The sequence below is a fragment of the Stegodyphus dumicola genome, chromosome 2, assembly GCF_044657685.1.
Source record: "Stegodyphus dumicola isolate Sdum_Otavi_A_Nest chromosome 2, ASM4465768v1".
Lineage (NCBI taxonomy): Eukaryota > Metazoa > Arthropoda > Arachnida > Araneae > Eresidae > Stegodyphus > Stegodyphus dumicola.
The window spans coordinates 272,407,200-272,433,060 of record NC_140769.1 but is presented as its reverse complement, the minus strand read 5'-3'; the positions used below and the strand labels follow the sequence as shown (position 1 = coordinate 272,433,060).

The 25,861-nt window shown below is 27.6% G+C and overlaps 1 long non-coding RNA gene across 1 annotated transcript; it reads right to left on the bottom strand.

Moving 5' to 3' along the window:
* Positions 1–1,387: 1,387 nt before the first annotated feature.
* On the bottom strand, positions 1,388–23,931 carry LOC146998976 (uncharacterized). The gene is made up of 4 exons (XR_015039891.1): positions 15,540–23,931; positions 13,467–13,526; positions 6,808–6,919; positions 1,388–2,392 (listed from the first exon to the last, which is right to left on the bottom strand). It is a non-coding gene; the product is annotated as an uncharacterized LOC146998976 (long non-coding RNA).
* Between the last annotated feature and the right edge of the window lie 1,930 nt (positions 23,932–25,861).

Genomic DNA, 25,861 nt, shown 5'->3' with positions numbered 1-25,861 from the left:
CTTACTTACTTATTCCTTTTTTTTTTTACACAAGTCTGCGTAAATGATTGCAACAATTAATGCTTTTGTATCTCTACAGCTACATAAACGAATTACAACACACATACATCTTTTTTGGGTTGAGGATTGATAATAATAAAAAGAAATGAATATCAATGTTTTTAATTTGAAAAGATGACTAATTTTTTGAAATTGAAGAAAATTTGAATTTAATGTTAGGATGAAACATTTCTGATAATTTTTACTTCAAGTATCTTCTGAATTCTGAAATATTTTTAGTAAAAATCCCTTCATTGCAATTATCCTAGAAAAGATTAAACAGAACGAAAAAATTTAGCTTTATCTGTTTCAAACTGGGTAGAGTTGTACTGTCACTTGTTAGGTGTCCATGCCAGTACCAGATGCTATCTTGCACTCTGTGCATCATGATAAAATTCTTCTATTTACTTCCTGTTTGATTTTGTCAAGTTTTATATATATATATATATATATATATATATATATATAAAACTTGACAATATATATATATATATATATATATATATATATATAGAATAGTAGTAGGTAGGAACATTGCAGCAACCTTGCTAAAAAGTTACCAGGAGCTGTAGCTTCATGAAATGTTGTAACATAGTACTACATAGACAATAAGAAATTTGCCTGGTAAAACTGGAAAAACTGTATAAGCACGATAAAATTGCCAAATTTTAGTGCTGGAAGACTTGCTATTGCACGAAAAAATTAATTAATCTGACTGTTGTGTAATGTGAAAAGTGACTCACATGAAAAAAAGATGGACGGAAAAAATATATATAAATATCAGGTAGTTACAAAAACATGGATTATAAATGTCAATATATAAAATGCCTATGCATAAAAAATTAAAATTAAAATTGCCAATATATAATATGCCAATACATAAAAATTAAAACCAAAATTAAAAAAATAATAAAAAGACACAAAAAGCATCAAAAACTAGCTACAAAAACAATAATTAAATAGCGGAAGAATGGTATATTAGCCCACTCGCACTCTCAGTTGGCTTTTCCGTCCATCTTTTTTTCATGTGAGTTAACTTTTCACATTACACAACAGTCAGATTAATTAATTTTTTCGTGCAATAGCAAGTCTTCCAGCACTAAAATTTGGCAATTTTATCGTGCTTATACAGTTTTTCCAGGCAAATTTCTTATTGTCTATGTAGTACTATGTTACAACATTTTGTGGAGCTACAGCTCCTGGTAACCTTTTAGCAAGGTTGCTGCAATGTTCCTACCTACTACTATTCTTTCAAATCTTTTTGCAGCATTATGTGCAAAAGTTTTTGAGACCAGATAGGTCTTTCATCTAATTACCAGTTCGCTTTACATTTTCTTTTTCAATTAATATATATATATATATATATGTAAAGCATTTTCTGTTCTGTAACATAATTAGGGATTTTTTTTTTTTTTTTTAATATTATCCACAAGAATTGAAATTTTATCTCGCACACAGTGCAAGAACACTTTTATCTAGCTAAAGGTACAATAGTTATATAATAGTTGAGTTTAAATTAAATCACTTCTATTTACAGTGTAAAACGAGAGATACAAGCATTGATTATTTTAGTTATTTACAATAAATTATTAATATTTGTAGAACTAATTATCTTGAATAAATCTACTCATCTGAATATGTAGTACATTTGACAGAGGAACATAAAAGTGGAAGTGCAGTGATTTAAAAAAGAAAATGCATAAAAAGGTTTATATAAACTTATACTGCACATTAATATACATATATTAGAGACATCAACACAAGTCTACCAATACACCAAAGAATTGTAAACTATATAAATTTATGCTTTTATATACTTATTTTAAAGCATTAAAAATGTAATCTTAAAAACATAAAAATGTATTATTTTGAGAATCTAGAAGAATCTAAAATACAAAAATAAAATTTTTTATGGAAATGATAAATGCTTGATTTGCTTTTTCTTGTGCATAATATTTTTTTTTTCATTCTAAAATTCATTAAACATACGTGTGAAATATTTGTTTTCACACAATTTTGTAAATTGAGATCTTCAATCAATAATCCATGTTAAGAATATATTTTCAGAAATTTTTTCTGAAAACATAACATTATAAAATATTACTTTCAGCTACCTGACTTCTAGAGGAGTTGCATGATGCTAAACTTGTATTATTCTGCTCTGCTCTCTTCCTATAACAACAGTATCAAAAATCACATTCTATGCTATCAGCATTGCTATGTCTTTTCCATCACTGCAACAGCCACTTTGTAACACATCACATTAAAAATTCCTCCTCGCTTCTGTTTCATTATTTCTTGCATTTTTAGCATTAAAATAATCCTAGGGAATCTCACTTATGCTGCATTTAATCTGCAAAGGGGGAAGAAGATATGAAAGTTATGGTATTTTCTCATATTTTCAGCACGAACTCCTTTAAAAATTATTTAGGATTACTGGGATAAGTTTCAGAGTTGACATGGATCAAAAATAATTTTTCATTATTGATAGAATTAACACAGCAAAACAATAGATAAGGAATTATCACACTTCCCCTTGCATTCTATAAGTAGTTAGCACTGGAAGATACATATTTGAATTCCAGCGAGGGCTTAATTGATTCTTCACATTTCCTGGCTCCATAAAAACCTAATGTCTGTACAAATGTTAATAGCCTCAAAAGATAAAAAAAAGTTTCACGCAGACATTTTTTAAGTTATAGAATTTATAAACCAGTATTATCTAATTGTCCTGAATACTTATATAAATTACTTTTCATACTTGCATATTAAAAGGGTTGAAGTAATTTTGAAGTTAAAATTATAGGAATTAAGATAACTGTAAAACAATTTTTTTAAAAATGTTGTCGTAAAAAATAAGTTTTTATATGTAGAACCTTTATTTATTAATTTAAGAGTACAATTTACAACACTGTTGTTACAATTTTTAAATTTTGATGTATTTAATGTTTATTGTATTTTTAACATATATGTGCATTTTTATCTTTTACTCAAGTCATTCATCAGCTTACAGTATTACAGAATATATTATATAAACTTTATTCTTTAAGTTTGAAGTATTAATACTATTAAGATGTTCTTTAAATTAGATTTAAATTTTAAGAATTTCTTTTTCACATCCAAAAAAGTGAAATCACTGCTTATATATGAGTACTCCCTACTGCATCAACTTAGTTAAGAATTTTATAGGCATAGCATTAAAAAAATAATAATGCTCTTTTTTCTTACCCATAGGTATAAGAAAACTAATGATGAAGATACACAGTTAAAAATCTCTCATAATTAATTCAACAAGTTTGATGTGCCTTGTCTACTGAATATATCAAAACATCTAAAATTTTATATTTTCTAGTCATATACTTCTATTTATTTTAGAAATTTTTCTATGTGAATGAAAACTGGGTGTATTTTTTCATCTAAAGAGTTTTTAATAAAATAAAAATCCAATCTGTTTACAGTTTTTAATATAAAATTTAAAACTTAGCAACAATAACAATTCTACATGTAAACTATGACAAGATACACTCAATGTACAGAATACTATAAATTTTGAACAACCAACTAGTGCAATTTCAAAATCAGTAATCGATACATAATACTGAAATATTATCAAAACTGATACATCAATAATGAAAGGGGAAAAAGTCGTTCACAAAAGTGTTCACATTAGAAATGCTGAAAGCATCAAACAAATGTAGTTTTTTAATAACTGTCAAATTAAAGGCAGTACTTACTTACTTATTCCTTTTTTTTTTACACAAGTCTGCGTAAATGATTGCAACAATTAATGCTTTTGTATCTCTACAGCTACATAAACGAATTACAACACACATACATCTTTTTTGGGTTGAGGATTGATAATAATAAAAAGAAATGAATATCAATGTTTTTAATTTGAAAAGATGACTAATTTTTTGAAATTGAAGAAAATTTGAATTTAATGTTAGGATGAAACATTTCTGATAATTTTTACTTCAAGTATCTTCTGAATTCTGAAATATTTTTAGTAAAAATCCCTTCATTGCAATTATCCTAGAAAAGATTAAACAGAACGAAAAAATTTAGCTTTATCTGTTTCAAACTGGGTAGAGTTGTACTGTCACTTGTTAGGTGTCCATGCCAGTACCAGATGCTATCTTGCACTCTGTGCATCATGATAAAATTCTTCTATTTACTTCCTGTTTGATTTTGTCAAGTTTTATATATATATATATATATATAAAACTTGACAATATATATATATATATATATATATATATATATATAGAATAGTAGTAGGTAGGAACATTGCAGCAACCTTGCTAAAAAGTTACCAGGAGCTGTAGCTTCATGAAATGTTGTAACATAGTACTACATAGACAATAAGAAATTTGCCTGGTAAAACTGGAAAAACTGTATAAGCACGATAAAATTGCCAAATTTTAGTGCTGGAAGACTTGCTATTGCACGAAAAAATTAATTAATCTGACTGTTGTGTAATGTGAAAAGTGACTCACATGAAAAAAAGATGGACGGAAAAAATATATATAAATATCAGGTAGTTACAAAAACATGGATTATAAATGTCAATATATAAAATGCCTATGCATAAAAAATTAAAATTAAAATTGCCAATATATAATATGCCAATACATAAAAATTAAAACCAAAATTAAAAAAATAATAAAAAGACACAAAAAGCATCAAAAACTAGCTACAAAAACAATAATTAAATAGCGGAAGAATGGTATATTAGCCCACTCGCACTCTCAGTTGGCTTTTCCGTCCATCTTTTTTTCATGTGAGTTAACTTTTCACATTACACAACAGTCAGATTAATTAATTTTTTCGTGCAATAGCAAGTCTTCCAGCACTAAAATTTGGCAATTTTATCGTGCTTATACAGTTTTTCCAGGCAAATTTCTTATTGTCTATGTAGTACTATGTTACAACATTTTGTGGAGCTACAGCTCCTGGTAACCTTTTAGCAAGGTTGCTGCAATGTTCCTACCTACTACTATTCTTTCAAATCTTTTTGCAGCATTATGTGCAAAAGTTTTTGAGACCAGATAGGTCTTTCATCTAATTACCAGTTCGCTTTACATTTTCTTTTTCAATTAATATATATATATATATATATGTAAAGCATTTTCTGTTCTGTAACATAATTAGGGATTTTTTTTTTTTTTTTTAATATTATCCACAAGAATTGAAATTTTATCTCGCACACAGTGCAAGAACACTTTTATCTAGCTAAAGGTACAATAGTTATATAATAGTTGAGTTTAAATTAAATCACTTCTATTTACAGTGTAAAACGAGAGATACAAGCATTGATTATTTTAGTTATTTACAATAAATTATTAATATTTGTAGAACTAATTATCTTGAATAAATCTACTCATCTGAATATGTAGTACATTTGACAGAGGAACATAAAAGTGGAAGTGCAGTGATTTAAAAAAGAAAATGCATAAAAAGGTTTATATAAACTTATACTGCACATTAATATACATATATTAGAGACATCAACACAAGTCTACCAATACACCAAAGAATTGTAAACTATATAAATTTATGCTTTTATATACTTATTTTAAAGCATTAAAAATGTGATCTTAGAAACATAAAAATGTATTATTTTGAGAATCTAGAAGAATCTAAAATACAAAAATAAAATTTTTTATGGAAATGATAAATGCTTGATTTGCTTTTTCTTGTGCATATTTTTTTTTTTTTCATTCTAAAATTCATTAAACATACGTGTGAAATATTTGTTTTCACACATTTTTGTAAATTGAGATCTTCAATCAATAATCCATGTTAAGAATATATTTTCAGAAATTTTTTCTGAAAACATAACATTATAAAATATTACTTTCAGCTACCTGACTTCTAGAGGAGTTGCATGATGCTAAACTTGTATTATTCTGAGAATTAATAAATTCTTAGAATAACACACTTATTATAATTTAAATACAGTTTAAATCTAACATTTTACATATATTTTAAATATATCTGACTATAATGATGAAATAATTCATAATAATACTCACTACTAATGCCACTTAGGTTAGGTAGTAAAGGCAAAGGAAGTAGTATTATTCCGCTAACTCTAACTAAATTAATACAAAGTGAAGAGATGAAAATTTTAGTGATGATTTCTAAAAACGGTTAGATATTTGTACAAACTATCTTTTTGGTATTTTACAGCTTATTACGAATCAATACAAAGGAGAAAATTCTTTAGTGAATTGCTAATTGTATTACTCTCGTCAAAATTTTGTAAATGTTGCTTATTTGAACAATATAAAAAATTTTAATCAGGCTAAAGCCAATATTAAATTGATTTGGTTTCATAGGAAATGATACAAATGCTACTTCCTTTTATTTATTCATTTCACTTATACACAGTTTCTAACCTACAAGACAGAATACTTTTGCTTCTTGAGGAAGAAATTCCGTGTTCTTATCTCCCTTGAAATAGTTTTTCTAGCAAACTAATGTCCATCTAAAGTTTATTTTTGCCTAATTTTAAATTCATTATTGATGCGCATTTTCTTTTATATGTCATAAGAAGAGTATTCAGATTTTCAAAATTTTAAACAGGCTTTTACTACATAAATAAAACTTAAGAACAAAGGATTACTCGAAACTCGCAAACTACATATATATACACACACACATGTATATTTTCATATACTTGTGTTTATTTTGCCTTTTAATTTATTATCATGACTGTTTTCATCAAAAAGAACAAGTTGAAAAATTTAAAAACAAAATACAAACCTCTCAAATCTTAATGGCCTTTATATCTTTCCATACAACGTTGACAGTATGCATATAGCAGCAGATATTAGAATATTCATTAGCCTTTCTCATTATGCATATATACTGTGAGCTGAAAGCAGACCATTTATTTTAAATTCTAATTTAAAATGCTTCTTATCTTACTTATTTATGTGAGTGATGCATCTTATTATGGTACATTTACTGAACATCAATACTAAAATTTAAACCTTCACCTGGATTAAATTGAAGAAGTTTAAGTAATCATTCAAATTACAAATAATGTTTAGGAAGAAAAATACAGTCATTCATCAATAGAAAATTAAGAAGTTGTGCTTCTTTTAAACATAACATAAATTTAAAGAATTTCCCAAATTCTATCTGAATTTATCTCTGCTGCTCAATTAACATTGCCCTCAAAATTCTCAGATATATTACTATTCCTGATGAACCAATAAAATAGACTTTTATTATCTTTAATAAAGTTAAGATGCTCCTTCTGAAATTCTAATCTTCTCACTTTTTTGTTGAATTATTCATTATCCGATTTTATTTTTAGAAACAAAAACTTTGAAAGTATCTGAAACAGTGCTAAAATCTAAGGTCCTTTATTCTCGGCAAGACAAACTGTATATTTTTTCAAGGTGTCTGAAAGTGTTCTGGAGATTTTTCTAACCATTAATACAAATTTCTCCTATATTGTTGCTCCATGCAGTGTTCCAGTGAGAAGATATTTGTACTGGCAATAACTAAAAATTATAGACTAAAATAATACTACACAATTTTATTCCACCTCTTGTATCATTCTCAACAAACACTATATAACCTCATCAAGTAATTAATAATCCTTTGATCAATGAGCTCTGTTAACTGTTGTAACAGTCATGGGTGACAACAAACCATGAAGTAACTTATAAGCATATTTAAAAATGAATCTTGAAAATTTTTAAAATAAATTAAGAATAAACTGAAAATGGAAACTTTGAAAAAGGTATAATTAAAACTGAAAATGTAATTAATAAGCCAAGTAATTATTAATTACATTTTCAATTTATTCTTGATTCATTTTTGATGTTTTCATTTAAAAATTTTTCAAGATTCATTTTTTAAATATGCTTATAAGTTGCGCCATTTCAATAGAATTCTAACTACCTTTATCAAAGGAGATAATATCCTAAATAATCCAATATTAAATAAATAATTATTTTATTACCATTTCAATAGAATTCTAACTACTATTATCAAAGGAGATAATATACTAAATAATCCATTATTAAATAAATATTTATTTTACCATTTCAATAGAATTCTAACTACCTTTATGAAAGGAGATAAAATACTAAATAATCCATTAGTAAATAAATAATTATTTTATTACTTTGCAGCTTTTGCACAAGTAGTAGACATTTATTACGATTAATTAAAATGTTTACTTATATATATTAAGAAGGACCATATTAAGGTTAATTTAAAAAGTACATTGCAGTTTGATTCACAAATTCGAACCAACTGCTGACTTTTCTGATGTGTAAAAAGAAATCCTTTTCATGTTTTTAAAACATATTCTATGCACATATCAATCTAAATTTTTTACTTTTGGTGACAGATGTATGATTGCAATGAAGAAATTACTTCATTAGATTAGATCTAATGAAGGACAGGGGCTAAATCTAAGTGTCTGCAAATTATATAGAAAATAAGTTTAATTACAGAACTGAACAACTTTTGTTAATGAAAAAAAAAGGACTTTGATTATTAATATTATTTACAAGCCAATCTATATCTAAGAACTAACTTGATAGAATGAAAAAAACTGCCTAAAATTTTGCGTATGCCATGTCTTCTCAAAAATAAGATCTAGCATGATTTTTCAGGTTACTACTATTAGTCCTATTTCTAAAATATGCTCTAGTTAAAGACTGTCAGCCAGACAAATGCCTTATTACATGGAAGCCTTATTACTCAATGATCAAGTACAGATGCAACATACATGTACATCTGAAACAAAAAGGACATTGTTGCAAAAAATTAGAATTTTCAGTATTCAATATGTAACATTAGCAAAAGATGTTTAGCATTTGATTCAATAATAAATTTAAAGGATGATAAATTTTGATGCTCAGATAAAATGTCTGCACAAAGAAAGAACTATTCCGTTGACTCCAAGAAAAAAATAATCATACAGTTTTCTGCAAAGTGAAGCTGAATCGACGGATTGTTAAAAAATGGTGCCACAGTGCAGTAAGCTCAGTCAACAGGTCAACAAGGGAAATGCCAAGACGTATAAATTTTGGATCTGGTCGGCAAACATTATTTCCTGAATTGGAACACATTACCTGTGAACGGACTGCTAACAGAGAGATTATCTGCAATATACATTCCCAACACTGGTCATGAAAGTGCACACATTATCTGCATTTTGGCAATTGTCTTGATGGAAACTCCCTCTAATCATCTCTACGAGCAAGAAACAGGAAATTTAACATGTTTCAGGTACTTATGTTCTTGAAACTGAAAAAACTTGGTGCACACAAGCAAACAATCAGTAAGTGGATTAATTTATTTCTACTACTTGTTCCGCAAGGTGGCCACAGAGGTATGCTAGCGTGGGATTCTGCTAGCGCTCAGTGTGCTAAAACCATAAAGAACTTCCTTGTGGAAAGAAGAATTAATCCAATAATGATTCCTGCATATCTCCAAACTCTTGATATCACAATGAACAAGCCATTTAAAAACCATTTGTGCAGAGGAATCAATGACAATGTTAAAAATAGAATGGAGAGAAATCAACAAAATGGGATAAAATAATAGACACCTGCATTGCCAATGCCCTCCCTTTAAGCAGGCTTTAAAGACAAGAAGAGCTCTATTGTTCAACATGAGAGGCTAGGGCTCTAGCCAGTCTTGGAAGTCTCAGACTCATTGGCCCTAACCATTCCAGCCTTAGGAAAAATAAAGCTGCAAAAAATTTAGGCTGGAATTTATAATTTGGAGCTTTATGGTGATGTTCAGAAGATGATAACATGGTTGTATTAGAATAAATGATTTTGTTCATTTTTGAATGTTTCTGGAACATGAATATAAATGTATTTCTTAAACCTTAAGAAATGTGTTCCTTCAACAGATGTTAATTATTGTGCATGAAAAATAAGACATCCCCAGAAAATAATCCTTAGGGGATCTTTAGCAGTAAAAATAAATATAAGACCGAGTTTTACTTTCGGGGAAACAAAGCAATTGTGCTTGTTCAAACATAAAAGCCACTAGCTGGAGATAAAATTTTTTTTTAGCATGTCTCTCTTCACCCCCTCGGAAAAAAAACAGTAATGAACTACATTTATTTATTCATTTGTTGCAGTGTCTAAAGTATATTTAATGTAACAATTTTTTTGTTACACATTAATAAAACAATCATTAAAATTCTCATACTATAATTTTTTAATGGAAAAAGAATATTAATAAGGCATGCTTGACTAATCTGTTTGGCATCTATGCATAAAATGTAAACTGAATTTTTGTTTTATATTCATATATATATGACCCATTCCTCATGAATTATGTATGAATTTTACTCACAGAAACTATTAATGGCGTCTTGCTGCATGGAATTAAAAGCATTTTTAATGTTACAAACCTGTGGCAAAATTAATTTGAAACATAATAACCCAACTTCATTAAATTTATGTCTAAAATCCTTTTAAAGGAATTACTGCCAGCTTTTGAAACGTATTAAACTTCAAAATATTTGATAAACTTATTACTAAATTATTTTTTAAGGAATCATTGCTCACTTCAGAAAGCAATGAATGCAGTACTGAACCCTTTCTTTTAATCCAATCGCTGTTCTTCATTTTATTTAAAAAAATAAATGAAATTTCTCAAATTTCTCAAAATTTAAATACATTTATTGAAAAACAGTCATCGTTTTATATAAGTTCATCTGGGTACTCTAATTATTCATTCATTTCTTGAATAAATCAACAGTGAGATCTGTCTAAATATAATGCAGGAAACTTTAAAAAAATAATCATTATCTATAGATCTTGTTTCCTTAAATACTGATTCCAATTATGACATGAATTTCCAATTATGAAGTTTCTCAAAGTAAGAAACAATTTTGTGAGAACAGTTACAATACTGGAACTAGGGAGATTCCATAACTATAAAATCTTAGTTCATAAAGCAAAAGTTAAATTAGAAAATAATTAGTATATTATGCTATGTATTAATGAAATAAGCTCTACACTTATTATATGCAAAATTTGCCAAGCTATTTGTAATTAATATTAGTAATATAGGGCAGAAACAAATTTAATAATAGTGCTGTTTTACCTAATACACAACTATTGATAACTAAAATTAGCAACTTTTATAGTTACCCTTGGAGCTTAAAAATTAATTCATTTCAATCAAAAATATGTAGTGAAATGTAATCCATGTGAGGCAACTCATTCTTTAACATATCTGTGGATTCTGCACATAAAGGTTTGGAACATTTTATGTTTACATGTTAAAGTCTAATCAATATTATTCTAATTGGAATTTTCAGTTGATGGAGGCCGTACAAAAAATAAAACCTACAGCTACCATTTCCCCCAAACAGCTTATTTTAAGTATGTATGTATTGAATGTGTGTGTGTGTGTATATATATATATTAAGAAAACCAATTTATCCAACTGATTAATTAGGGAGTTAAAAAATATCCAAGCAGTAATAAAATATGACTTAAGAAAATTATATTTATATTAATAAATTTCATGAGATTAACATCATATGGAATTATTAACTTAACACACATAAAGCATATTAAAAAGTTTCAAGTTAATCCTTACAGTAAAATTTAATTTATAAAATGATAAACACAATTTTTTATAAACATTAATATATATTCCACACTGATATAAAAATAAGAAATTCAAATTTTTGAGGCTATGATTAGAAATAATTAAAATTAAGGCAAATAGAACTTAAATTTAGATATAAATAAAATGAAACTGAACAATAAACATCAACAGTTATGTCTATTTATTATCATGAATAATGGAAAAATAACTACATCTATTATTTTTAATTGCAATACAAACATTTTAATTTTATACATATTTAGAATAAAGTTACACTGTTGACTAACAGTGCTATTTTATGTCTGCTGTGCTAACACTTATGAAAATGAAAATATACTGAATTTTAAGAAATCGTTTAAGAATATTAACAATATAATTAAAAATAAAATCGAAGAATTATATTTAAAAATTGATTTGAGGCACTTGAAAATTACTGTTATTACTATTATTATTAATAATACCAAGTTCCTACTTATTTTATTTTCATCTCAAATTATCTCTCTGATGAACTATTTCACAAACAATTAAATCTGAAACTTGATATTTGACACAAAATATAAAAAGAACTATGTAAAATTAATATTAAAGACAACATGAACACCATAGATAACATTGACAATAACAAGAACACTATAGAAAATCTCAGCTCTAAAAATGCACAAAGTTTAATACAAATTGAAATTTCAAGTTTTCTTACATAGTTTTATAAAAACAATATTTATTACATTTGATAAAAATCTGATATATTGTTTTCTATAATAGATATATGCTCTATGCTTTCTTGTTAATAATTTAAACACTAGACTAATTAAAATATTAACTTTTCGCAATTACTTCCAACATACTTTTATTATCAATAGCACACAGGACTGGATTAAGCAATAACAACACATACTAATGGCTTCAAGAGGGCACCACAAAAAGTCCTTGGGAACCAAAAAATTTCCCACTGCCGGTTTACCGTGGAGTGCATGGTGCAGCTAAACCAAAACCAAAACCAAAAGAGAAACAGAATGAAGAAAAAAAAAACCAAAGCTCTTTTTAAGTGCTTAGGCCTCTAAAAGTCTTTATTTTGGCCCTGATAGTACATCTAAGTTTATGCTGCTACAGTACAAATAATAAATAATAAATAATTTAGCTTGCTTTGAAGCAGTGGTTCTCAACTGGGGTCATGCAAAACCATATACGAAATGAAAATTATAAATACATATAATTTCTAACTAATTTATACCTTTCATAAATAAATTAATTTTAGTCTTTAAATGCATAAATCTAATATTACTTCTTCAAAAAATAATGGATAAATGATAATCTAGAGCTACAATATGGAGTATGATATTTGATAGAAAAATTTTGTTACATAATAGGGTGGCCATAGCGCAGCTTTCATGCAAATAAAATCCATATGTAAAATAAGGTAAACTAAAACTACTCAATGTAAAAACATTTAATTTATTTTATTTCTTTTTACAAAGTTGTCAGAAGTGTCTGTCTATATGAAGCCCGTTTCACTACTTTTTAAAATGATATAAATATGGACTTGTTGCTTTTGAAAAATCTGAAATGTTCCTGAATTCCAACAACTCTTACTGATACAAAGTTTGGCCGTCCCTATTGTATGTGATTTTCTTGCATTTTTAAGTAAATGACAGTTTTATATTTCTGACACAATACATTTTTAATAGAAGAAAATGATTAAAAGCCACAGGATGGTGTCAAAAGTATATTTTATCAATAGTTTCAATTCCAAATTGTGATATTTATATTTCGGTTTGGTTATTAAATACAATTAAAGCAATAAAAATACAACTTACATGATTTTTGAGATACAAATTAAAAGGACCTGATTTCTTTCACTGAACAGCTGCTAAAATCTATATAAGTAAGCATGCAAGCAAATTAAAATAAATCACATGTTTCTTGGACAAAAATCATCTATTTCTTAAAGTTAATAAAAATAACAAAAATGGAGATTATTTTACTGGACAAGAAAAATCACATAATACAAAATATGTATACTAAGAAAATGCACTACTTTTCCTGAATATATAGGCAATGCTTAGAAGCAAAGTTAATTTCTAGCAACAATTAAAATCCAAAATTAATTTCTATAACAAATGGAATCAAATACAACTTAAATTTGAGAAAATTTCATTTTTTAGTGAAAAAATATTCAAAGGTGATTTTAAATTATATAACATTTAGCTCAAAGGTATTACAACATACAGCAGCCTAATTCAACTCATTACTTTAATTTTATATATTTCATTTATAAAAAATATTAAACGAATACCAAATAAAAAATTTTCAATTTTAAACAAAACTCAGTATGGAAAAAAAAAAAAAAAAAAGAAAAAAGAAAAGATGTCAGAATGCATATTTAAAAAATTATTCAGCTAGCAAAAAAAAAAAAAAAAAAGGGGGGGGGCTGCAATTAATGGCACCAACAACATGTAAATATTTTTATAGGAACATACTTAGTACTCCAAATATTTTAAAATTTTCATACAAATAAACTTTACTCATCATTATTAAAGTAAATCCTACTTATTATTTTAATAATATGTGCTATAATACATAACTTGCTGTTCATCTTTCCCCTCTTGAGAACGCAGTAATTTTTTAGAATTCTATCTTTGCTCTCCAGGCTTTGACAAGCAACCAGGAGAAAGGAATTCCATCATACAGAAAGCTCTTGAAGGGGATTCAGGGAAAAAGTTGCTTTTCAATAGATAACATCACATTGTGGTCTCCATGGAAGCAAAATGGCGGACTGTTTGACAGAAAAAAAAAGGGAACTGATACTCTTCAAAAGTTTTATAGAGACCTTCCGCTCCACTTTGATAAACTAGATATAAAGAGCATTTTCAAGCAATCAATTTCATCATGTGGCTTCCCACGCTGCTGGTTGATCTTAGACTGACTAATTCACCTGAATGTGTTCTGTGTGACTCTGAACAAAACATGACTGCTGCTCATTTGGACGAGTGTTTTGCACCAAATGATTCGCATTGTAGTATTGTTAAAAGGCATTGGAGAGCATGTCGCCTAAATGACCTGATGGTCAATGGCCTGACATTTGTTTAGTAATAATAGTATTATAATACATGTTGGAAAAATATTAAATATGATATGGCTTTTATGATTCTAGGTGAATTTAAAAAATTATAACATGATACCACAGTTCCATTGGGTATGAAAAGGACAACACAACTAAAATTAGCTTAACTTTATTATTTAAAATAATTGCACTGTTTGAGGTTGGCATGATGGTTAGTAAAAGGCAATTGTGCATTGATGTGATCAAGTTCAAATTCCAAATAAGGTATGAATGTTTATGATTGTGGTGTCTAGGAAATAAACACTTAAAAGACACACACACTTATTTATCTCAATGCACTCTCAGAATGTCAACTGTCTGAGGCATAAGACCCTAAAATTCCATCACCAATGATTTACACAATCGTGACCACAATGAATATAGGTGGTATGCAAGTCTCACATCTTTACTTATTCCATTCAAAATAAATAAATAAATCTGAAAGGCTTCAGATTTTAAATTACGTCCAAAGGGGCGTTTTTTTAATGTTTTGTGTGTTACCTTTATTTATTAAATATCATGTTCTTTGCACTTACACCATAAAATTCAGTTCAATAGCAATGTCGCAAAATAATTTTAAAATGAGCATTAGAATTTAGAATTTCCGACACACAGTTCCGCGTGCTGGAGATAAAAAGGTTCCTCCCCCCAATGAAACAATGCTTATCTTGTATCAACGCAAAATGCCAAAATGAAATTAATAGGCCTTCAGGGCAAACTGCCCCTTTGGACTTAGAAAAAAAAGAGAGAGAGAGGAACAGATAAGCTTTTTAAAACAGCAACTTACTAGATAAGGAACTCTTATAATTATCTCATCTTAATTGCTTTTATTGGAGAAGTTACGAGCTATGAGGTCTAATTTCTTTTCTTGAAGAACAATATTCACAAATTCTCTACAGTTACAAATGCATAGTCAATAGAAACAGAAAATGGCAGTCACGAAATAAGATTATTTGGCATATTTATAGATCATTAATAAGATGTGCTTGTTCCTAGTGATGACTTCCATAAACATAGTCAAGTACAAAACTTGCAAGTTCCAAATATGATTACAGATAACAATTTTGATAAATAGTACTATATAAATTATTTTTCTGTCCAAAAAGGATGACAGTGATATTAAGTTTGTACTTTTATTTATACACAGCAGAAAATGTTCAAGTAAAATTGAACTATTTCTGCCTCTTAAGAGATCTATTATATTTTTAATGATAACTGTTATAAAACTATGTTTTTTATTAATCTTAATAACTGTAAATTAAAAATATTCATGCAAAATATCATAAAGACATTCATTAAAATATTTTAGTCAGATTACCTATAATTTTCATATGAATTTGTAATAATTTTAACACTTTTAATAGAATACTACAAAACATTGAAATGCAAATTACACATATTTAACAATTAATATACACTTTTCAACTATACACATATTTAACAATTAATATACACTTTTCAGTTATAATACTGAAATACCTTCAATGAACAGTATTATAAAATTATATAATTTTGAATTTATATTGCAATAAATAATAGCTTCAAATTTGCATGCATCAACAAGTGGTTTACTTCCCCATAGGGGCTTCTAATGTAAAACTGATAAAAAAAAAAGAATGGTACCTTTTACTTTAAAGTGCACACACAAAATAAAATTAAAAAAACATTGAATTAAAATATTTCCAATAAGCTTGGAAATGCATACAACAAAATTACATTTGTAGATTTGTATATTAACTGTAATTAAACATACTAACATGAATAATTATAGAGATAATGTATCTCAAGATATAAGTAAACATTACAATTGCACTAATTAACCAAATTTAAACTGCACAGAATAAATGTTTAGCATATTTATTATGTACAAAGCACTTTTAGAAATTTCCTTCTCAAAAATTAAATACTACAATCAGTTTCAAATAGTAATATATTGTGGGTAAAAGTATGTTATTAATGTACCTATTTTATTATTTTGAAGGCAGAATATGTAAATATTAATTCATATTTAATAAATATCATTATAAATGCTCATTTTGTTTTTGAGTTCTGTGAATAAGAATCATAAAGTTGATTTATAAATGCACATTTTATCTGTTAGATTGCAACCAGTACTGAATGGTCTTAAATGAAGCTAATAAAAAAAGAGTGAATATATATTACATCCAATTATGTAATCAATAACTAATAAAATAATTACTATATATATTCATAATAATACTGTTTTAAAGATATTTAAATCATATATGCATGTATAAATATCATGGAATATTAAATACATTGGGAAAAAATTCTGAGAATGTAAAGTATTCTCATCATATGATTTGTCAATTTTTTATATGAAAATGGATTCTAAAATATTTATTTCTAGTAGATAAATGGGTAAAACTATATTTCAAATGTTTTCATGAATCTACTTAATAGATGCCAGTGGAATAGGAAATATGGGGAAATTAATATGCAGATATCTTTGTTCCTTAGCAGCTTAAAGTATTTTTAAAACTTTTTTTGATCCCTTATTTTAATCATATTTTCTAACTATCCTCCACTTCACCAGTGGCTCAGTTACAGGTGAATCCTGGGTTTGAAATCAGGCAAATGGTTGGATGCATGATTGATTTTTTGTGATCTCCCTATGTCTAATGTGAATATAAGTCAAGAATGTTCTTCCCAAAGGCATTCCTTCACATATGTAGATGTGTGCTTTGCCGTATTAAATAATCCAACATCTAACTACCTTCTTCCCCAGAATTTAATTTTGACATCATATATACAAAATATATAAACACACAAAATATTAATTTAGGATAAGATTTATGAACAACTAAGAATTACTAAACATTTAATAAATAAACTAATTAATAAAAAAGCATAAAAATATATGCTACTTAAAAGTTTCTTTATTTTCCATTTAATTCAAATAACCTGAAATAATTTCCTTATTCAAAGCTAAAAATTTTTTAATGTAAAGGATAATATTTATTTATTACCAAAGAAAGAATTCTGTCTGAGTTTGCTCAAACATTATCTGATATTTACTTGTTTTTAACATTTTAAATATTTTAATAAAAAATTACACTGCTTTGATCTGGCACAATCAGCAATTTTACAATACAGTTTGCTCTTTATTTTGCCTTTATTATAATTTACATACTAAAATTATAATTCAGAAGATGTATCTAAGACATAAAACTTTTACTCTCAAAATAACTGGAAATCAGAATTTATGAACTATTAATATGAATATACTTAAGATATATTCCATTTGACTTTTTCTGAGAAAAAGTTTTAGTACCTCCTTTAATGGAGACTAAAAAAAATTTTTTTTGAAGTGCTATAAACTCATCTCTCAAAGTTCAAAAGATCAGAAAAAATATTCAAAAATAAAAAAATTCAAAATGAGATAAAATTAGAAAAATGTGTTATTCATTTTTATAACAAATTTAATATGATACTAACAACAACATAAAATACTATAGTATTGCACAGAAAAACTTCATAAAAATTCTCAGAAAGCTGTTAAACTTGCTTAAAAATATTCCGCTTATCTTCAGATTTTAAAATCTGAATAGGAAATTACTGTTCATTTACATAGATGAATTACTCATTGTACATTTGTAGGAATTTCTGTGTTGATCTGAGTAACTGACACTAATTTCCATATCTTTTAATAATAATTATTAGATAATTTTGAAGCCAAAGAACTCAGTACCTATCATTTTATGATACAATTTTTCATACAGAATTTTCCATAGAACTTTTTATACAGTAACATTTTATTCTCAAGCATCTGTACTATGTTTAAAGCATTACATAATACTTTTTTGTTTCAATAATCTAAAGTTTTGGCATTTTTCCTTGATATTTTATCATACAAATTTGAAAAGACAAACAAAAAAAGACAACTGTGAACAACATTTTGTCAAAACTTGAATGGACATAAATTTACAACTCATAAAATGCATTTCATTATATCTGTGCAATCATTTTCATTTTAAACGTTGATAAAATAATGTATGAGAAATAAATGAAGAGAAATGAGATTTTTGGCAAAAGCATTTCATTTAAATGCTGTTTATCTTCACAAGGATAAAACAGTACCTAAATTTACTGTAATAAAATTTTTTATTAAAAATAGGCAAATAGGTAAATGATGATTTAAGTGCAGATGAAAATAAACATTTCTTTTACTTCTCCTCAAAAATAGGACAGAGAAAAGAAAGAAAATATTCCATTACAAACAGAAATTACAGACAACTAGTTCAGAATATCAAGGGTTCTTTATCTTTTGACTTAAAGTTTTGGATTTTGATATCTGAGGATGATTTTAGTATTTGTAACATCATAATAGTTTAATTTTAATAATCGTTTAATTTTTCTGTTCTAGACTGTATAGACATTTCACAATTCTGAAAATAGAATTTTTGGGTAGTTACAAAATTTTAAATACAGATTTTCAGTCTTAGCGTAGTATATAATTTAATTTGCATTTAGATAAAATCAAAAAGTTTAAAGCTATCTAACATTATTGAAAAGCAATAATTATGAAAAAATTATAAAGGTTTGCATGGATAATTCATAACATTAAATTAATACTATTGGAAATAAATAAAACCATAGAGGAGAGAAATAAAAGATTTGGTATTCATTGTATAGAAGAAAATAATGAGTAGAAATCAACAAAATTCTGTGTATACATTATTTAAATTTTACCATCACATAAAATAGGTATAAATGATAATGACAGTGACCACAGTAACACTTCTATATTATGCTCTATCTCTCGGAAGTTATATGATGAACATAAATGATCTTTCGGCATTAAATATTCCTATATCAATAATTCTTAACCAGTATTATACGAGGGCCATCCAGGAAGTAGATTACATTTCCGTCTGTGTCCGCTAGGGGCGGGGCTAGCGCGGCCATCTTGGGGTCAGAGCGTTGCGCAGCTCAGTCTGCATCTAGCCGTGCTAGTGAGAGGTTCGTGCTGTGCTCCGTTCAGATACTGTGACGGTTTGAAATGTCTGCGTTAATTGAAAATCCCGCGAGCTGCGAGGTGCACTCAGTAATAAGGTTTCTGACTGCAAAAAACTGTAAACCGATAGAAATCTATCGGCAGCTTCGTGAAGTGTATGGGGACAACATTATCACTGAAGGTGGAGTGCGTCAGTGGGTCATAAGATTTCAAAATGGCCGAACCAATGTTCACGACGAAGATCGAAGTGGGAGACCCAGCATAGTGACCGCCGAACTTCTCGAAAAAGTCGATGCTAAAGTCCGTGAAAATCGAAATTTCACAATAACGGAACTTTCTTTGAGTTTTCCACAAATTTCGCGAAGTTTGTTGCACGAAATCATCAGCAAAAAGCTTGGTTACCACAAGTTTTATGCAAGATGGATTCCAAAAATCTTGACAGAGGACCACAAAAATCAGCGAATGGCTGCAGCGTTGAACTTTTTGGACGCTTACCATAAGGATGGTGACTCTTTACTCGATCGCATCGTTACTGGTGACGAAACATGGGTGAAACATGTGAACTGTGAAACGAAATTGCAATCAATGCAGTGGGGGCACACAAGTTCTCCCCAAAAACCCAAGAAATGCATGCAAACAATGTCGGCAAGGAAGATGATGGCGACTGTTTTTTGGGACAGAAAAGGTGTAATTTTGGTGGACTTTCTGGAAAGAGGCACTACAATAAACTCTCAAAGGTATTGCCAAACTCTCCAAAAACTCAGAAGAGCAATTCAAAACAAGCGCAGAGGAATGTTGAGCTCTAAGATCTTGTTGATTCACGACAACGCCCGGCCCCACACGGCAAATGTCACTCGTAAAGTTCTTGAATCTTTTAAGTGGGAGTTGTTTCCTCATCCGCCGTACAGTCCCGACCTGGCACCGAGCGACTTCCACCTATTCCCAGCAATGAAGAAGTGGCTGGCTATGCAGCGTTTTGATGACGACGCACAGCTGCAAGAAGAGGTAACGAAGTGGTTGAAGGCGCAGGCGGCCGAATTTTTCGACGAAGGAATTTCCAAGCTCGTACATCGCTACGATAAATGCCTTAATTTGTATGGTGACTATGTAGAAAAGTAGTATTTGAGTGTGGCTTTCATCTGTATATAATAAAATTTGTTTCCTATACTTTGTTTATTTTTTTATTCCAAAACGTAATCTACTTTCTGGATAGCCCTCGTATATAGAAGAACCATCGGCTATTATATTACAACAAAATTATTAAATCTGCAAAAATAATACTCCATATTTTTGAAGTTTTTCAAATACAAATTAACAAAACTAACGTAATGATGTTTACTTCAGTTTGGAAATTAGTATTCATAATACTGAAGCATTCGCAAAAAGCTACATAGATCAACATGTTTAATAATAATAACCATAAAGCAATACTTTCGAAAACACAAATATTTGCAAGCAAATTTTTAACAATTCTTATATATTAAAAGAGCATTAATAATAATAATAATAATAATAATAAAAGGATGCATAACACATATGAAACCATAACTTATACTTTTCTAAAGTAAAACATTTTTTTGGTTATTGTTATTTGCTTCTGTTTTCAGGTATTTTACATACACAAATTCTATAACTAAAAACACAACAGGAAATATTTAAACAGCACGGAAAAGAAAGAATAACATGTAAAGCTTCACTCATACAACAGTGGCAATTTCCACATTGGAAAATAGATAAGGAAATATACATGATGTTAATACATAGTATTTGGTTAGCTTTACATGATTCCTCTGAAGGAAAAATACAACTAACACATTTTCTATGTGTTAGTTACTTATGCTATAATTGTCTAGCAGTTTTACATAATTTTTAATTAAAAAATAAACAAAGAAAAATTCTTAGCGGTAAGACTTATTCTTATGCATATATATATATACAGTCATAAAAAAAAACTTCAATTTAAATTATATGCTAAACAATACTGCAATTTTGATGACAACAAAAGAAATGATAAAAACCAATGATTATGTACAAAAACTTTTGCAGTAAAACTTCTTCAGAAGTGTTTCTGAATTTTAATTAAAAATATAAATAATTCTTTGTAATATCTGTACAGAGTTACTTACATCAAGGTTAATTAATATCTGAGAAAGACAAAAATAACAATGAGTAAGTGAAAAACAATGACTTTAAAATATATAAAAGGACATCAAAATTTACTACAACAGATTAAATATGTCTTATCAAAACTGGAAAACTTCTTAACTAATTTTCATTATCATACTTGCATGATTAAAATTTGCTGTTACCATTTAAGTAACTTAAATGATCATTGGTACAGTAACATGAAATGTTGACTAGGAATTTGTAAAACACAATTTTCATGCAAAAAAAAATAAAATAATCCTGACTGCTAAAATTAAGACTAAATTCATAACACACAGATTAGAAAACCAATATGTGAATCATATTTGGAAAATATGAGCGATAAAAAATTTGCCGACATTATAAAAAATATTTTTAATAGGAAGTGGAAAGAAATAGAATAACACACACCGGGAAGGAAACTTGAGGAATATAAAAACCTTTATACATATATTATAGATCAGGACTTTTTTATAGAAATATTGCCTAAAGGTCTTAACTATACCTAGCTCTATCAGAGCAGGCCACTTTAATTGGCTACTATCAAAGCTTTAGACCATGGCCAGAATTCACATTTTAGTGTTTCCAGTGATAAGACAATTAGATATATCTACATGAATTATATTTCAAACAACATTTTAATACTCTACATAAATTATTTACATTCTAAAACAGGAAATGAGAACAATTATTTTTATTATTCATTTTACTAAATATAATATGTATAAACATGTGATGATAAAATTCATAAATTAATTGTGCCTATGCTTAATGAAATTTCTTCCAGTTCTACTAAACTTATTCTAGAATTATTTTAAAGAATAAAAACATACATCACAGTTAATAAATGCAAAAACAAAATGTGGTTGAAGACAATAAATACTCTAAGAATAGGTTTTGCAATGATATAAAATTAAAACATTGAAAATGGTACATATTTTACATCTTTTAATAGAAAGTAAAGTAAAGCAAATCAATCACAGATATGTTAAAAAATAGTCATGATTTTGAAATCCTTTCATTCATTCATTTTACTAAAATTTAGATTCTTCCCATGAATATCACCTGAGTCAAAAACATTAAATAAATACAATCATTCTTGACTCAAACACATTACTTCACAGTTATTATCACAATTCAAAGCTAAAAAGCCACTTTTGTTACATATCATTTAACTTTGTAAAATATATAACTACTAGAAATGTAGTTCCTTACAGCTTTCACCAAGGTATTTACAATAATAAATATCAACCATACACAGAACTAAAACACAAAAATAACTGCATAAAATAATATTTCAACAATACTGAAATTTATAATACTGATTTCATAAATGCCAAAAAAGCAAAAGACTAAAAAACAGTCAGGTTTTAATTAAAGATCTAAAAATGTCAAACGAGATTTAATACGGTTTCAACATAAAATGAGATAAACAGGGTTGACTGAAATAATTCTCCAATCCAGATTTGTTTACATGTTATTTTACTAGAAAATTGCACTTTTGCTTTTTGCAGCCTCTTCTAATGACATCGTAACATAGCTCTACACATAACTCTTATATAGTTTTGCACACACTCTAATAATATATTCATATTTATTATAAAACTATAATTAATGAGTAATCTGAAATGCAGCCAAAGTTAAAATAAGATGCACAGCATATAAAATGTATAACTTATTTCAAACAAAATACTAATATCTTATTTTCTCTATTAATTTAGATAAGGAATTACACTGATCTCTCCTTTAAACTAATTCTACTCACTTCCTTTACACTGTACTTCACCTGCTATTCACATGATGAAATTTTGAAATAAATAATTATTTTTTGTCAGTAATTTGGGAAGATTTAACAATGGTATACCTAATAAATAGTAGATTCTGTAAAGATTTAAAAGAAAATTATGATTAAAAATTTTTTAAAAGAAATCAACTGAAAGTTTCTTAAATGAATTTTCTTGCAGAAATCTAATAAGTTAATGTTAGCACATGTGTTACATATAATATTACTTGTGAAAACTTTACTTTCAATGATTTGTAAAAACAGCTAAATGCATATAAAAGTAAATGAATAAATGTAAAGCAAAAATAAAATAATGCTTACAACATACTACATTACTTAAATACTACAAAATGCATATCAAATACTTTTCATTTTATGCAGACCTAAAAAACATCCAATATAAAATTTATTTCTACATTGATTAAAAAATTTTTTTTATGATTTAGACTAACAATTTGTGAAGAGAGAGAAAAAAAAAAAACTTAGAGAAACAGTTATGTTTACTTTACTATCAAAAAAACTATATGCATATTTTTTACAGATTCTTGAGATGCTTTCATAAATTACTTTGCATAACATTAATATTTGATAATTATTAACATGAATACCAAATTACAGTAGATTTACAGATAATATAAATTTAAAAGTGTAAATTTTGAATAACAGAATTTAAGCAATTAAGGATAATTAAGGGTATATTCTACTTATAAAACTTATTACTAAAACAAATTTAGGTACTTTTCAGTTAATGGAGCACCAGTCGCCAGGTATGATAGCCTATTTATATCATGTCACTGCCCAGTTAGTATAGCAGCTAGTTACCTTGATTATTGTAGCGATGGGCCGAGGTTCGAATCCCGGCGAAGGCATGGTAGTAACTGCGCGTCCCTTCAATAGGAGGCAATTTTGAACACTTAATTGGGTGCTTCCATAATGAAATGGCCACCAAATCTGGCCCTTGTAGTGGTGCAAGGCTAATGGCCATTAATATGTATATATTTATATATATATATGTAATAATAAAATTCCATAGTGAAGAATACACTTAAAATTCTAACTGTTTTTTTCATTTTTAATGGCGACGGTCTATTATTTGAAAGCACATGGAATTAAATCCACAGCCTTGTAGTCAAGTTGTTTTTCCCGCCTTTTCTACACGTACAGTTATAGAATGTTCTGGAAATATTTAAAGGGAACTGGAATGGTTGATGAGGCTGGCGTCATTTCTTGGAAACTCCGCCTTTCCAGAGGCTATAAAAGGACTCGCAAAGGAATATCGGGGGCTTTTCTTTAATGTAACGATGCAGTAAACTTCATAAGAAAGTTATTAGTAATTCTTTTTATTTACTCCGTATATCTGATTTTGTAAATGCTATTGCTCCTGAATAATAATAAATGGATCCTGTTTTTTAAACTTATCGTCTGATAATTTAAGCTACGATTACATTTATGATTCTTCACCAATCTATTTATTCTGGACAAAAGCTGGTACATCACATGTATATATATATATATATATAGAGAGAGAGAGAGAGAGATAAATACATAGAGGCAAAAATTAAAAAAAAAAAAAAAAATTAAACCTATCCTGTACTATAGTTGCAGGATTGAAGTAAAATAAACTTAAAACATCTACAGTTAAAAGTAAATTGGAGTCAAAGCAAGGCAATTCCTCAACAATATTAATAACTGCATTCTTGTAATCCGGTAAAACATAAAATCTAAACAATTCAAAATAAAAATGATCACAGTAATACAAACTCGAAAACTAAAAATGCAAAAGGGAAAAATATATACAAGATAATAAAAATATAAAATCTCCCTTTATTGAAACTCCAATTCAGAACTCATCAGGCGAAAATGACTTAAAGCTTCATAGAAGTTGATTAATATGTTTCGTTCTCTCGGTAAATTTGAGATCAAAAACCGGAAAAAAAAAAAAGAAACAAATTTACATTACATAAAAACTCTTATAAAATCATAAAAAGTGAATCTCAAATGTACCAGGACCCCTTTACAAAGATGCAATTATTAATATTGTTGAGGAATTGCTGTGCTTTGACTCCAATTTACTTTTTAATTTTAGAGAGATAGATGGATATCGATATCATATCATGAACAGTTATATGATAACATCATTGAAAATAAGAGGGAAGAATGAACAAAACAGCATCAATCCATGAATTTTTTCTCTTAGATTTTC